Consider the following 13,321-nt stretch of genomic DNA (forward strand, 5'->3'; position numbering starts at 1 on the left):
ACTTGCACCAAGTGTAGACTCTTCAGCTGCATCTTTCATAGATACAAGGACTCTAACAGGAAAGCCTAAAACAAATTTAAATCTTATAAGAAACTGACTATAGTATACCAATATAATAAAGAAAAGGATTTGAGCAGCTTTTGTTTTTAAAATTTACTTTCAATTATTCAAAATCAAAGTACCCAATGTACTGTTGAAGGAAACATTATTTAGTTAAAATTCCATTTTCAGCCAGATTACTTTTCAATGCTCTGTTTGAAAACAAAATAATATTTTTAAATTATTCCCGATTTTGCAGGCTATCCAATTAGATCTTTCAATGGGCAAAGAGGTCTCAGTGAAAACTTGAGGGAAAAAAAACTCAAAACTAAGGCAAAGTTGCCATGTTTTCTTACTTATACTAGCAATTGCAGCCAAAAATAGAGTTTAAAAAAAATCAGGGCAACTAACAAAGTCAGGATTTTATTCACTATTCAGTTCATGGAAATAATGTCAATTTATGAATCGCAAGTTATATTTGTAGTACATAGAAAATGTTTCTGGTCTTGCACCGTTAAGCTCTATTTTTAATAACTCATTTAATTGAGATTGTGTTTACAACAGCAGTTACAGTAGGGTTGGCATAACGGGAAAAACAAGTATGTTAACTCTTGGGAATGCAGTTAATTAGAGAGAACTGTCCAGATATTTTCCGGTGAGTTACCTTTGTACTAGAACTGCGAAAGAGAAAGATGACACCTTAGCTTCCAACATTTGCTTGTGGCATGAAGTCATGGACAAACAATGGGAAATCTGACAACACAAAGATTAAAATAAAACATGGCAAAATAATTATGAGCTCTCTTGATATTTTTACACCATTAAAGATAAGTGTGTAAGCTCAGGGACACAGACAGCAAGAGGATATTTTATAGCACAGATCGGATCATTGCAATATCAATGAGCTTCCAACACTTTCACAGCCCTTACAACTGTCTGGTTCTTTCCAGGATAGCATCTGTTCAACTCTGCAGGGCTCTAGAGGTTATCAGATTGGTGACAGTGATATCATACATATGAGTATGTGGATATTGCATTGGGAGCCTCACTTCAGTAGCACAAATTCTCAGAAAGAAAACAGTTCTACTTCATCCTTTATCCTTTTGGATTGTGAATCTTAAATATCTATAGCTGAACATAAGCAGATTAGCAGAATGAACCTCGAGTTCACTATTCCTTGCATCACAGTGGAACTCGGGTGAAGCAATTCCAACAGAGAACATTAAACAGGTCCACAAAGTCAAAGCAATTAAAAAGGTACATTACTGTGACTTCTGACACTGCAGTGGAAGTAATGCAATTTTGAGAGTGCAATGACTAAAGTTGCTTTAAGTTTTTTTACTCCTTCATTTATTCCTTTACAACATAAAATGCATGGGCACAGGGCGCAGTCATGTAATTTGTGCAAATGTCACCAAGTGCATATAAAGTGAGTTAATTTAACATACATAAGAGTTGTATCATAAAACAGGTCAGTCGTTTGCGCAAGGCAAAATTTCACAAAGTGCCAGTTAACAAGTTTTTCTGTCAAATTCGCTGATCTTAAAATAAAATCCATCATGGATCCAAGCAAGATAAATTAAAACAATTGCAAGAAGATACCTAGAACTATGAAATAGCAAAGGGACTAACATCTAAAATCTAGCACACAGGTGCAAAAAGGCTGATGCTAATACTTTATCTCAGGTTGACTGCAACAAGAGAAGGTAAGCCTCAGCAATGCTTGATCAGCCTTTTGAAAAGTTTTAATCAGCCCTTAAATGAATGCATTTCTTTCTGGTCACTATCCCTCAGGAAGGACCTATTGTGTGTGGAAACAATACAGCATGGATTCACCAAAGAGATTCCAAAGTGATTGAGGCCTGCACAGTTAGCATAGCAGTTAACGTTACCCTATTACAGAGCCAGCGACCAGAATTCGAATCCACCGCTGTGTGTAAGAAGCTTGTACATTCTTCCCATGTCACCATGTTTCCTCCAGATGCTCTGGTTTCCTCCCACATTCAAAAGACGTACAGGGTCAGTAGGTTAATTGGTCACATGGGTGTAATTGCAGCATAGGCAGGTGTACTGGAAGGACACGTTACCCCCAAATTTAAAAATATACTTTAAAGATTAAATTATGGTACACTGAGTTTGGTATCAACAGCTAGTGTGTTTAAAAACAAATCAATCGAGTTGATAAAAGAGAAACTATTTTTATGAGATAATTAAAGGGTTCAATTTATTATTAGGGGTGTAGGTTTTTACTGGACAAGGTCAACTGAGGTTGAGATTCTCATCAATCTGAAGTATTAATTGGTCTTCCTGAATGCTGGAACTGGCATCAAAAGGCTGATAGGTTTGTTCTCCTTTGCTATTTCAATGACAGTGCTTTGAGCTGGATCATGCTTCCCCACATCTACCACTGGATATCACAGTCCACCACACCCTTCACTCACCTCGAATGCACATTAAGGGCCGATTTTGCGAGGCCTCTGCATCCACAGATCCAGCAATTTGGTCTGGATGACCGCAAACTTTTGGGGAAGTGGCACAAGGGCCCTATCCCTTCAAACACCCCTGGTAACTTCTAAAAGTGAGGATTAAGATCTTTGCTGAATGGCAAAAATAGATCATGTTTGAATAAAAAATGTTCAAAAAGAAACAAGTCAAAATGCAATTGAAATATTCATCTTCAATTAAATAAAAAATAATTTAAAGTCACTAACTTCCCAGTCTGTGAAGGTGGAGAGGATGAGCAAATTTAATTTCTTGGGAGTCACCATCTTGGAGGACCCTTCCTGGACTCAACACACCAACAGCATCATGAAGAAAACATGTCAGCACCTCTATTTCCTCAGTAATTTGTGGAAGTTCGGTATGACATTGGAAACCCAGGCAAATTTCTACAGATGTGCGGTGGAAATGGTGCAGACCAGCTCTATCATGGTCTGATATAGGGACACCAATATCCCAAAATGTAAAGCTGTCCAAAAATATATGGACATAGCTCAGGACATCATAAGAAAAACTCTCCTCACCATTGAGAACATCTATAGGGAATGGTGCGGTCGGAGAGGATCCACACCACCTAGCACATGCTCTGTTCTCACTGCTGTCATCAGGAAAGAGGTGCCACAAAACTTGTACTACCAGATTCAGGAACAGCTGCTACCCCTCCACCATCAGACTCCTTAATAATAAGCTCAATTAGGGACTCTTACTTTTGCAATTTATTGTTTTTTTTTCCTCTCTGCAATGTATTTTTTTTACATTTTTTTATTTTTTTTGATGTGTACATTGTGTGCTTTTTTTTTACAGTACAAAATGAATGGTAATTCTCCCTCACCCACAGAACAAAGAGTCTCAGGGTTGTATATGATGTCATGTGTGTACGCTGACAACAAATCTGAAATTCTGCCAGATACATTTTCCCCCTAATCCTATTGAAATCAATTGGTCTAACCTGGAGCAAGGTAAAGGGAGATTTCTCAAGGAATCCCAGCAAGACAAGGCTCCTTTGCTGGAGCTCACAATGAAACCTGCAGTAAACTGACTGTTTTGACCTTTTGAATCAGCAATTCCTGGACTTCTCATCATTCTTCATGCATGCAAATCCAGATCTTAATTCTGTTCCAAATGCACCTTCTAGCAAGAGCTAACTCAACGTTTTCAACTTCAGTTGATGATAAATATTCTGCTTTTAAGAACATGAGACTGATAGAATATGCCTTGTGCAATCTTGTCCCAATTTCCTCATCTCTCTTCATCTTTAATCATGGTGGACATATGAACTGCGGTAAGACCTTGAACATCTATTCAATTTATAGATCCTGTAGAGTTCAAGGGTATCTCTTCCATTATGTGCTCTCACTCAGGCCTATTCCTGAAATAATGCTCCCAAAGTGCATCCTAATCAGGAAATGTTAAAGTAAATTTGCTGGTGCCATGTCAATTGGCTGAAGATCCAGGATGCAAAATCTTCCTTAAGGTACAGCATATTTCATTGCAATTTACATCAATGTGAATAAACTCTCAAATTGACTTGTTTGTTTTCACTGCTAGTTGTTTTGGGATGAGAGGCAGCAATTCAGTGCATGGCAGCACTTTTGTTGCAAATTATTAATCATGCAAAAACTTCCTTCTTCCATTTCTTAAACTGCTCAACCACAACCAAGAGCTCACTGGAATAATATAGAATTCTGTGTGGCATCAGTAGAAACACTCTAATATTTAATTTGAGAGGGAAAATTACTTTACTATCAGAGATAACATGTTCCATTTCACTGAGCAACTATGTAAGCAGTCATTTTACTTAAAACCTATAATTGTGATGGCCACCATATACCAGATAGATATATAGGAATTTAATAGACAAAGTACTTTTCACCCCACACACACACATGACCCATTTTTGATTATGATATTTTATATTCATGATTGAGGTCCTTTTGAGTCAAGGATCATAGGCACATTTATGACCAATGATGGCTACCAATATGTGAGATGTGGGAAATATGAACTTTCCCCAATAATGCCAGGTCAATGACAGCCAGCATCAAGTACTCCTTCATTGGAGTGACCTAACAACAGAGCTCTCCTCAGACTGCCTCAACCTCTGAACAATTTAATCCACAACACTGTGACACAACCATCCAGCCATAAACACCCTCATGGAGACATATTATCATTTTACTACTAGAAGTAAATTAGGAATGTTTTTCTCTTCCTATCTATACCATTGGAGAGGGGGGGAGAGAAGTGATGGTTGAATAGGAAAATAGTAAAACAGCAAAGCAAGCACTAATTGGACAGGAGATAGGTTAAGAGAGGAAAGGAGAACTTTTTCATAGTTAAGGATCCCTTGAAGAAAATTCACAAAATCCCTGCAAAGAAAATGTTCGGGCAGCTGCCGACATTTTGCTCATACCTTGATGAAGGGCTCAAGCCTGAAACGTTGGTTATGTATCTTTATCTTTGCTATACAAAGTACACTGTTGGACCTGTTGAGTTTCTCCAGCTTTGCATTTTAACTAGTTTGACAGAATGTCTTACAAGATGGTACACAATATCACATGACCAAAATTTTTATTCAAGGAGATTGCTGGCTGACGCAAGCAAAATTGGATGTATTATGAATGCTTGGTGCTCAGGTGCATTCTCAAAGGAAGAAAATAAGAAAAAGATAAAGCACCTCAGGAAAGAAACTCCAACATTAAGAGACAATAAATGCTGGAAACAGAAAAGCAAAAATAACTCCAGATGTCAGAAATGTGAAACAAAAGCAAAAAGTTTTCTTTCCTTGCTCTGACGAGTGGACCAACGACTTTAACCTTTGTTCTTTCCATGGATTTTGCCTGACCTGCTGAATGTTTCCAACACTTAATTCCAGATTTCCATCTTATGTGATCTTTTTAAAAATATATTTCCAAAGCTTAAAGCCTGGACAGATGAACACTCATGTTGATTACATCTGGGGATAATCTGGAGACAAGAATGGGATCATATAAATGTCTAGGGACTCATGGAAGTTACAAATGGAGTGGGATTTGAAATCAAGTGTGAAGGCCAAGCCTACGTTAACTAGGAGCTAGTTTAGGTCACCATGCATAGTGAACAGCAGTTAGCACAAAATAAAACACAGAGACTGATAATTATGGGAAAATATATTTAAAGGGATAAATAATTAACTACCAAACCAGAGCCCCTAAATTAACCTTCAAAATGAAGAGCAATTTACCTCACTGATACCTCTCGTGCATCCACCCACAACTTCAACCACTTCCAGAGGTCTCTGCCATTCCCACCCTGGCCCCCAACTGTCATCTCCATACACAAACACCTGCTCCCCACTGTCTCCCTTCACACCTTTCCCACCCTACTACCCTTGCATCTCTACTCACCTCACTTTTCTTCGTGTTGCTAAAGCACTGGGTATTAGTTCCACACTAATGCCCAAGCAAATTCTTTGTCCTACAATAACTCACCTCCAAGACACATTTTCTCAGCTTTCAAATACTGCATTAGATTGTTCCTGCTGATGTCACACTTCTTCACATCCCCAAATTCCACATGAAGTTCATAGATACAATTCCAGAAAAAAAAAACAATGGCTCCACTAAAGGCGATGTTAGCAATGAGCTGGAGGTGAAGTGGTGAAAAGCTTTGGAGGGAATCAGGTTCAAAGTTCAAATTTATTGTCAGACATGACATCACATAAATCTCTGAGATTACTTTATCAGACAACTGAAAGCGGGTCCATCATCAGTAGAAGAGTGAGAGGCCAGCATTGTCCCAGAAGATTGTATTAATGGGATGGATGCAGAGAAAAGCATTAGGGTGATCACTTTGATCACAAACATCAGCAAATAGGGCAAATCAGTGAATACAGAGGTGACAGGTGAATTGTATGAGCTACATGACAAACAGGCAGAAACTCTGATGCTATCAAGTTTGTGAAGAGTAGGAGATGGAAACGTGAATGCAAACAAGGCACGGACTTCAAGGACACCAAATTGAATCTGCTCTTGTTCCTACCTCATGCTTATCAACAGGAGATGGAAAAGTAAATTGTAGTCTGAAGTGAAGCTGACCTTGACCTTTGAATCTCAACCCACTTGTATAAATGAGAGCTGTGAGCAACCAACAGCATAAAGTAGGATTTAAATGGAGACCAAAAAAGCTATCAGAAGAAAAAAAAATCAATTGTATTTTGTGTCTTTTTTTTAAAAAGAAAGAACCAGGTGCAACTTACTATTCCAGGTCACAGTCCGTGAATGTGGATTATTTCAAAGTTGTCTCTATAGCCACTTTTAGGAGAACCCAGGAAGATTATGCGGTGGCAACCGCTGCTAGGGGAGTTCAGCTGGTATGTTTAGGTGGCCACGGAGTGGATGCCTTTCTGGCACTTAAACTGATAGCCATCTAGCAGCGAAAGCCAGCTACTTGGGACAGCAGTCTGACAGCTTGCCTCCCCGCTGTCTGACAGACCCCAGCGCGGGATTGCAGGGCTGGGGCGACTGGTGGGGGAGTATGGGGCTGGGGGAGTATGGGGCTGGGGTGGGGAAGAGTTTGGAGCTTGGGTGGTTGGGGGGGGGGGAAAGAGTTTGGGGCTGGGGTGGCTGGGGGTGAGTATGGGGCTGAGGAAGCCAGGGCGGGGGGAAAGTACGGGGCTGGGGGGGAAGAGTTTGGGGCTGGGGCGGCCGACGGGGAAGTAAGGGACTGGAGTGGCCGTCCCTGAGAATCCTGACTTATGGAAAGCTCTCACCTTTTAAATTTAGCAGGAATTTGTGTGCGTGCGTAAGCCCCATAGTCCCCCGCCGGATGCCCCAGCTCCATGCCAGGGGACTGTCAGGCAGCAGGGAGGATAGGTGTTGTAAGTGGGGAGGGTAGGTGTCTGCAGTAGGAAGGGTGGCTGTCATCAGTGGGGAGAGTGGCTGTCAGCAGGTCACCAGCTGACAGCCTGCCCGCTGTTAGGCACCTGAAAGCTGCTAGCAGCTTTGCCTGAGCTGCTTTCAGCTGCAATGAGGAATATTCCAAGCAGGACATTATACCTACTGGAGAAGGGTAGGGTGAGTAGACCTCCTGGCAGGATACTCCCATTTCAGATGGCCACCCGACAGCCACACAGGAGTACAATGTGCAGCTTTACAGTCGGGTATTGTGGCCATCTGAAAGTGCCTTTTAATTAAAAAAATTGTTCAGTTGTCACATTTTGTTCTGTGCCACATGTAATTTGACTTTGCTTCTGTGATAAACCCTTGGGTCATTTTGCCATTCTGAAAGGAAGTTGTCGATGGATATGAGAAATGGGTTGGAATCTGATCCTGTTATTCCCTTTTCAGACATGGCTGAATTCAAGCAAGGCTGAGGGCATTGCAAGTTCTCCCATATCCAACTCATTCCCCATGAGTGATCTCACCTGTTGCAGAATCAGAGATCCATAAAATACAGGGTGCCATTCAATTCAATACCCATGCTGATGTCCAGTTTGTTTTATTGCCCTGTGTAGAGCACGTCAAAAGAATCAAAGGCTTGTTGATCCAAACCAAGGCTTTTATTAACTAGAAGACTGGAGCATATCACATGTAGGTCAACCAGTCCAGAATGACGAGGTCTGGCTAAGAGCAACACTTTAAGACCTGCCAGTAGGTGTGGCTACACTCTCAGCCAATCACAGTCATCCTACACTACAATCTGTACATATACACATTGGTGATAGAATCTGTACTATCACACCCTGATCTTTGCCAAAAGCCCTGTAAACAATGTCCTTTAAATTAATAATTGTGTGTTTACAAAGTTTAAAGATAGTGCAGCACAGTATGGGCCCTTCAGTCCACAATGATGTGCCAACCAATATAATCTTCCTCCACATCAACTTAATCTTATCCAACTTCACAGCCCAAAACCCTCTATTTTTCTTTACATCCATGTGCCTATCAAAGAATCATTCAAATGTCCTAATTGTAACATTTCAATGCATTTCAAGCATCTGCCACTTTGTGTAAAAAAAAACTACTGCTGATGTTTCCCGTAAAATTACTTTCAGCTTATATGCACAATACATGCTTACCTCACATTAAGCCAAATTCTTTTTGTCCCCCAATTGTCTTAAAGCTAAGCCCTCTGTTTACGGAACATTGTGCCAAAAGAAACAATTTTTCCTTATTTACTCTGCAAAAATCTTTGACGATTTTGAAGACCACTTTAAATCTCCCATTAATTCTTCTGCACCAGAAAGAAAGAATGACTTGATGTTGTTAAACAAGTTTTTAATTTTCCACTGACTTGGCTTTCAAATTCTAAAATGTGGGTCAAACCATGATTTTTTAATTTGCATCAGAGAGTAACTTATCTCCTCACTTGAGAATTTAATACCACTGGATAGAAAACTATGTGCCCTTTTAACATTGGATAATGAGATATTTATTACTCCTCATCATTCATACTCTCAAATTCAATTGCATAAATCACTTTACCCCATCAAAACACAATTGACAGCTCACAATAAATTTGATTTGCCATTGTTTTTCCCATTTAACTCATTCTGAAGTCCAGTATTATCCTCCTCAATGTAAAAAAAAATTCACCATATTTTTGAGTTGCATCATATTTACATAGATTGAAATAAGATATTAAAATAAAAACAGATCAACACACTGCCCAATCTGCTACTGTGATTGCTGGTCTAACCATTACCCCTGTGCATTGCAGTGAAAATTGAATGGTAAGTGTGAAAGAGCAGAAAGACTAAAAATAATTTAGGATGGCTACTGAATTTAATAATGAAGAGTTTCCATTGCAGAAGTTGTGTCACTGAACCCAGTGAAAAGAAAAATCAGGTGTCACTTCTGTCTCTAGGTGCCCTCAATAGCGAACTAATGAGCGGCTCAGCATCTGAGGGACCCACACAGTCTGCAGGTGACTTGCGATCAGGAGACCCACATGGGCTACGGGCTGCCGGAGACTGGCTCATGGCAACTAGGTATCGGATGTACTATTTGAGAGGGTGCTGAGGGCAAGAAGGGCTCCTGAAGGGCCTAAGAGGCTGAAGGATTTCTGACAGTGTTGGAGGTTTGGATCTGGAGCTCAGGTTGTTGATGAATCAAACATGAGTCTGTGTGGCTGCAGAGGCGATGGGAGCACTGGAGGTGAATCCACAGATATTTAATGACTCTGATGGACTCAATTTTGCTTCTCTCTTACTATAGGGGGGCGGGGGGAAATGGGCGACAAATATGGTGACTGTCTACTTAATGGCAGGGTGAAGGCAATTTCATATAATATTCCTTGTTCTGTACTGCTACATGACAATAAAGGAACTTTGAACTAATACTTGGGCCTGATCGATAACTTTGTCACTATTTTTCAGCTCTTTCTCCACAGGTTATTTATCCAGAGACCCAAATGTTATCTTTCTATCAAAGAATGAATGTAGAATATATTTCAAGTAATTTTTAAATGTCTGATTTATGGAGTCCACCCAACACTGTCCTGTAGGATTTATTTATTTTCAATGACATGAACAGAAGTTTGATATAGATAATTGGAGGAATATTAATAGATACTATGACAAAGTTAGTTAACGTTATGTATAGGTTGATAATTTATAATTTTATACATCAATTATATATAATTCCTGAACGTTTGAAACAATATAAATTGAGTGCTTCAGATTTGTGTTTTCGATATAATGAGCAGAAGGGTACATTTTTGGATTCAGTTTGGGCATGTGTTAAGTTTAAAGGTTTTCGGGCTAAATGAAGAGACTGTTCGTCGGAAATCTGGAAAATACATTTTTCTCTTTAAAAATATCTTTTTAATTGGGGACCTTACTGAAATGGCTTTATTACATCAATTAGATAAATTTCAAATGGCATTTTTGAGATTGGCATTAGCTGTAGCAAGGAAATGTATAGCTGTTTCATGGAAAGATCAGATGGAGCTTAGCTTACAAAGATAGCATTCAGAAATGAGGTAATGCATTCTAATGGAAAAGATCACTTATAATTTAAGAGATCAATATTATAGATTTAAAAAGATTTGGAGCCGATATTTGAATGATTTTAATTTGAAAATCTGAAACTGGTTGTGTGAGGCTAGATCTCCACATCGAATACTAAATAAATGATTGAAGTTGTTCTCATTTCTTTTTTTCTTTTTTTATGGGGAATGGGGGATAGATTTAGGTTAAGGAGAAGGCTGGGGGTGGGTTAGGTTAGCTTATATATTTTTTTTTAGATCTTGTAGTTTTTTTTCTATGTAACCATGTAAATTGCTTTTTGATTATTTGTTAATTCTAATTCTGTAATTATGGTTCTTACTTTCTTTTCTAATAAATAATATTTAAAAAAAACGTGAACAGAAAATTTGTGTTGTCAATTTTAATTCAATTTTATTCAAGATTTAATTAGTGTTAAAATGTATAAAAGGAAAGATCCTTCACATCATAAAAGCCTTTGAGGGCACAGTCAAATATAAAATTATACAAAGTGTTGCAGCTGTTTTATGGGCTAAGTGCTTATTACAGAACTTCGCATGAAAATTGATGATGGCAAGTTGGATAATACATTGTTTAAAAGGGGAATCTTCCATTCTGTATCACACATCAAGTGTGATTGTGATGCTAAAGCTGGAAACATTCACAAAATCTTTTTCAAGCCAGAAAATATAATTCATGCAAGTAAACAGAGCCCCCAGGTTAATCAGCATCATCTCTGTTCTTTGGCAAGGGTTGGTTACACACAGCACTTTGCTTGTGAACTGTCAGCTTCAAGAATTTAAAACTAGATGACAAACTTTCCTTTGGCACTGTGAAGTGTGACATTTGGATTCCGATACAGTTCTCAAGCCCAAATTCTCCACTAGTATAATTAGGCAGGTTTAACTGCACAAATCCAGTGGAAATCTAGGACAATAGTGAAACACAAACACAGATTAAAATCTAATTTCTAACGAAATTAGTTCTATAGTTTGCCAATTTCTGAACTAACTTATGTTCCTCTGTATTACATGTGAACTTTATCAAAATTACCAAAACACCACAGTGGACGTGTTCATTCTGTTTACATTAGAGTAATCTTTTAGAAGCTTAATGAAGACATTAAAATCATAATATTAGGAGATTTAATACATTGCACTATATTTAGCTCTGTTAAGCTTTCTTCCCTCTCAGGTCACTAACTATCCATTATTGTTATTTATTATAAACCTACCAACACACAGCTACCTGGATGACCACCTTTTCCTTTCCTTTCTCCTGTAAGATACAAATTTTTGTTGTCAATTTCCCGCACCACATCTGTCCTCAGGATGAGGGCTTTCTCTCCATGACATCCAAAATGTCCCTTCTTTAAGAAATGTGGCTTTCCCCCTTGGTATTATTAGACATTTTCACATTGGCTAGCCGGTAAATTGGCAGTTCAATTAACCAATACAATTAACCATTCCCACTGGCACATTAATTGGTAGACTGGCATTAATTACTGGGTTTAAGTGCCAGTGTGAATGGTGCTAGTGTGAATGGGGCTATTGACCCATACCACCCCATTCCATACCCATATTCTCTTAACCTAATTCCCCCCAGACAGAACAAGGATAAAGCTCCTTTGATTCTTGCTTTCCACCCCATCAGCCTTCACAGCCAGCAGATCACTATCATACACTTCTGCCAACTACAGCAAGATCTCCAGCTACACTTTCCCCTCTCAACCCTTTTCTGCTCTTTGGAAAGATCATTCTCCCTTTGACTCCTTGGTTTGCTCCTCCATGTCCACCCATCCTGGCTTCTACCCCCTTATGCACTTCCTATTGCAAACTGAAGAATTTGCAAACTTTGTCCCTGTATCTTGCCCTTCATCTCCATCCCGAGTCATCAAGAGACCTTCTGGTTAAGGCTATTTCAAATGCACCTCATCTACTGCATTTGGTGCAGTTCTGCAACATAGGTGAGACCAAATGCAAACTGGATGCCTAATTCGCAAAGCACCTGCACTCAGTCTATATCTCTGAGCTGGAATACCCAGTTGCCAGACATTTCACTTCCCTCAAAGTTCCTACGGAGATAAATCAGTCCTTGGCCTCATTCATTATCAGGATTAGGCTGAACTGGAACAACACATCACATTTCTCCTGGGCAGCCTCAGAACTATAGAACATTACAGCACAGAAACAAGCCTCTTTGGCCCTTCTAGTCTGTGCCAAATCATTGTTCTGCTTAGTCCCTCTGATCGGCATCCAGTCCTTAGCCCTCCACACACCTCCTATCCATGTACCTGTTCAAATTCTTCTTAAATGTTAAAATTGAGCCCATAGTCACCTCTTCAGCTGGCAGCTCATTCCACTTCCACCACTTTGTGTGTGAAGAAGTTCCCCCTCATTTTCCCCCTAAACCTTTCCCCTTTCACTCTTAACCCATGTCCTCTCAGTTGTATCTCACCTATCCTCAGGAGAAAAAGCCTACCTATGTTAATATCTCTATCAAACCTCCCCCCACCCCGACTCTTTCTACGCTCCAGGAAATAAAGTCCTAACCTGTTTAACCTTTCCCTGAATTCAGATCCTGAAATCTGGGCAACATTCCAGTAAATCTTACCTGCACTCTTTCTATCTTATTGTTATCTTTCCTGTAGCTAGGTGACCAAAACTGCACACAATACTCCAAAATTGGCATAACCAATTTCAACTTTACCATTACATCCCAACTCCTCTACTCAATATTTTGATGTATGAAGGCCAATATGACAAAGCTCTCTTTACAACCCTATTCACCTGTTTTGCCACTTTCAGGGAATTATAG

This window comes from Narcine bancroftii, chromosome 5, assembly GCF_036971445.1.
Source record: "Narcine bancroftii isolate sNarBan1 chromosome 5, sNarBan1.hap1, whole genome shotgun sequence".
NCBI classification, from domain to species: Eukaryota; Metazoa; Chordata; class Chondrichthyes; order Torpediniformes; family Narcinidae; genus Narcine; species Narcine bancroftii.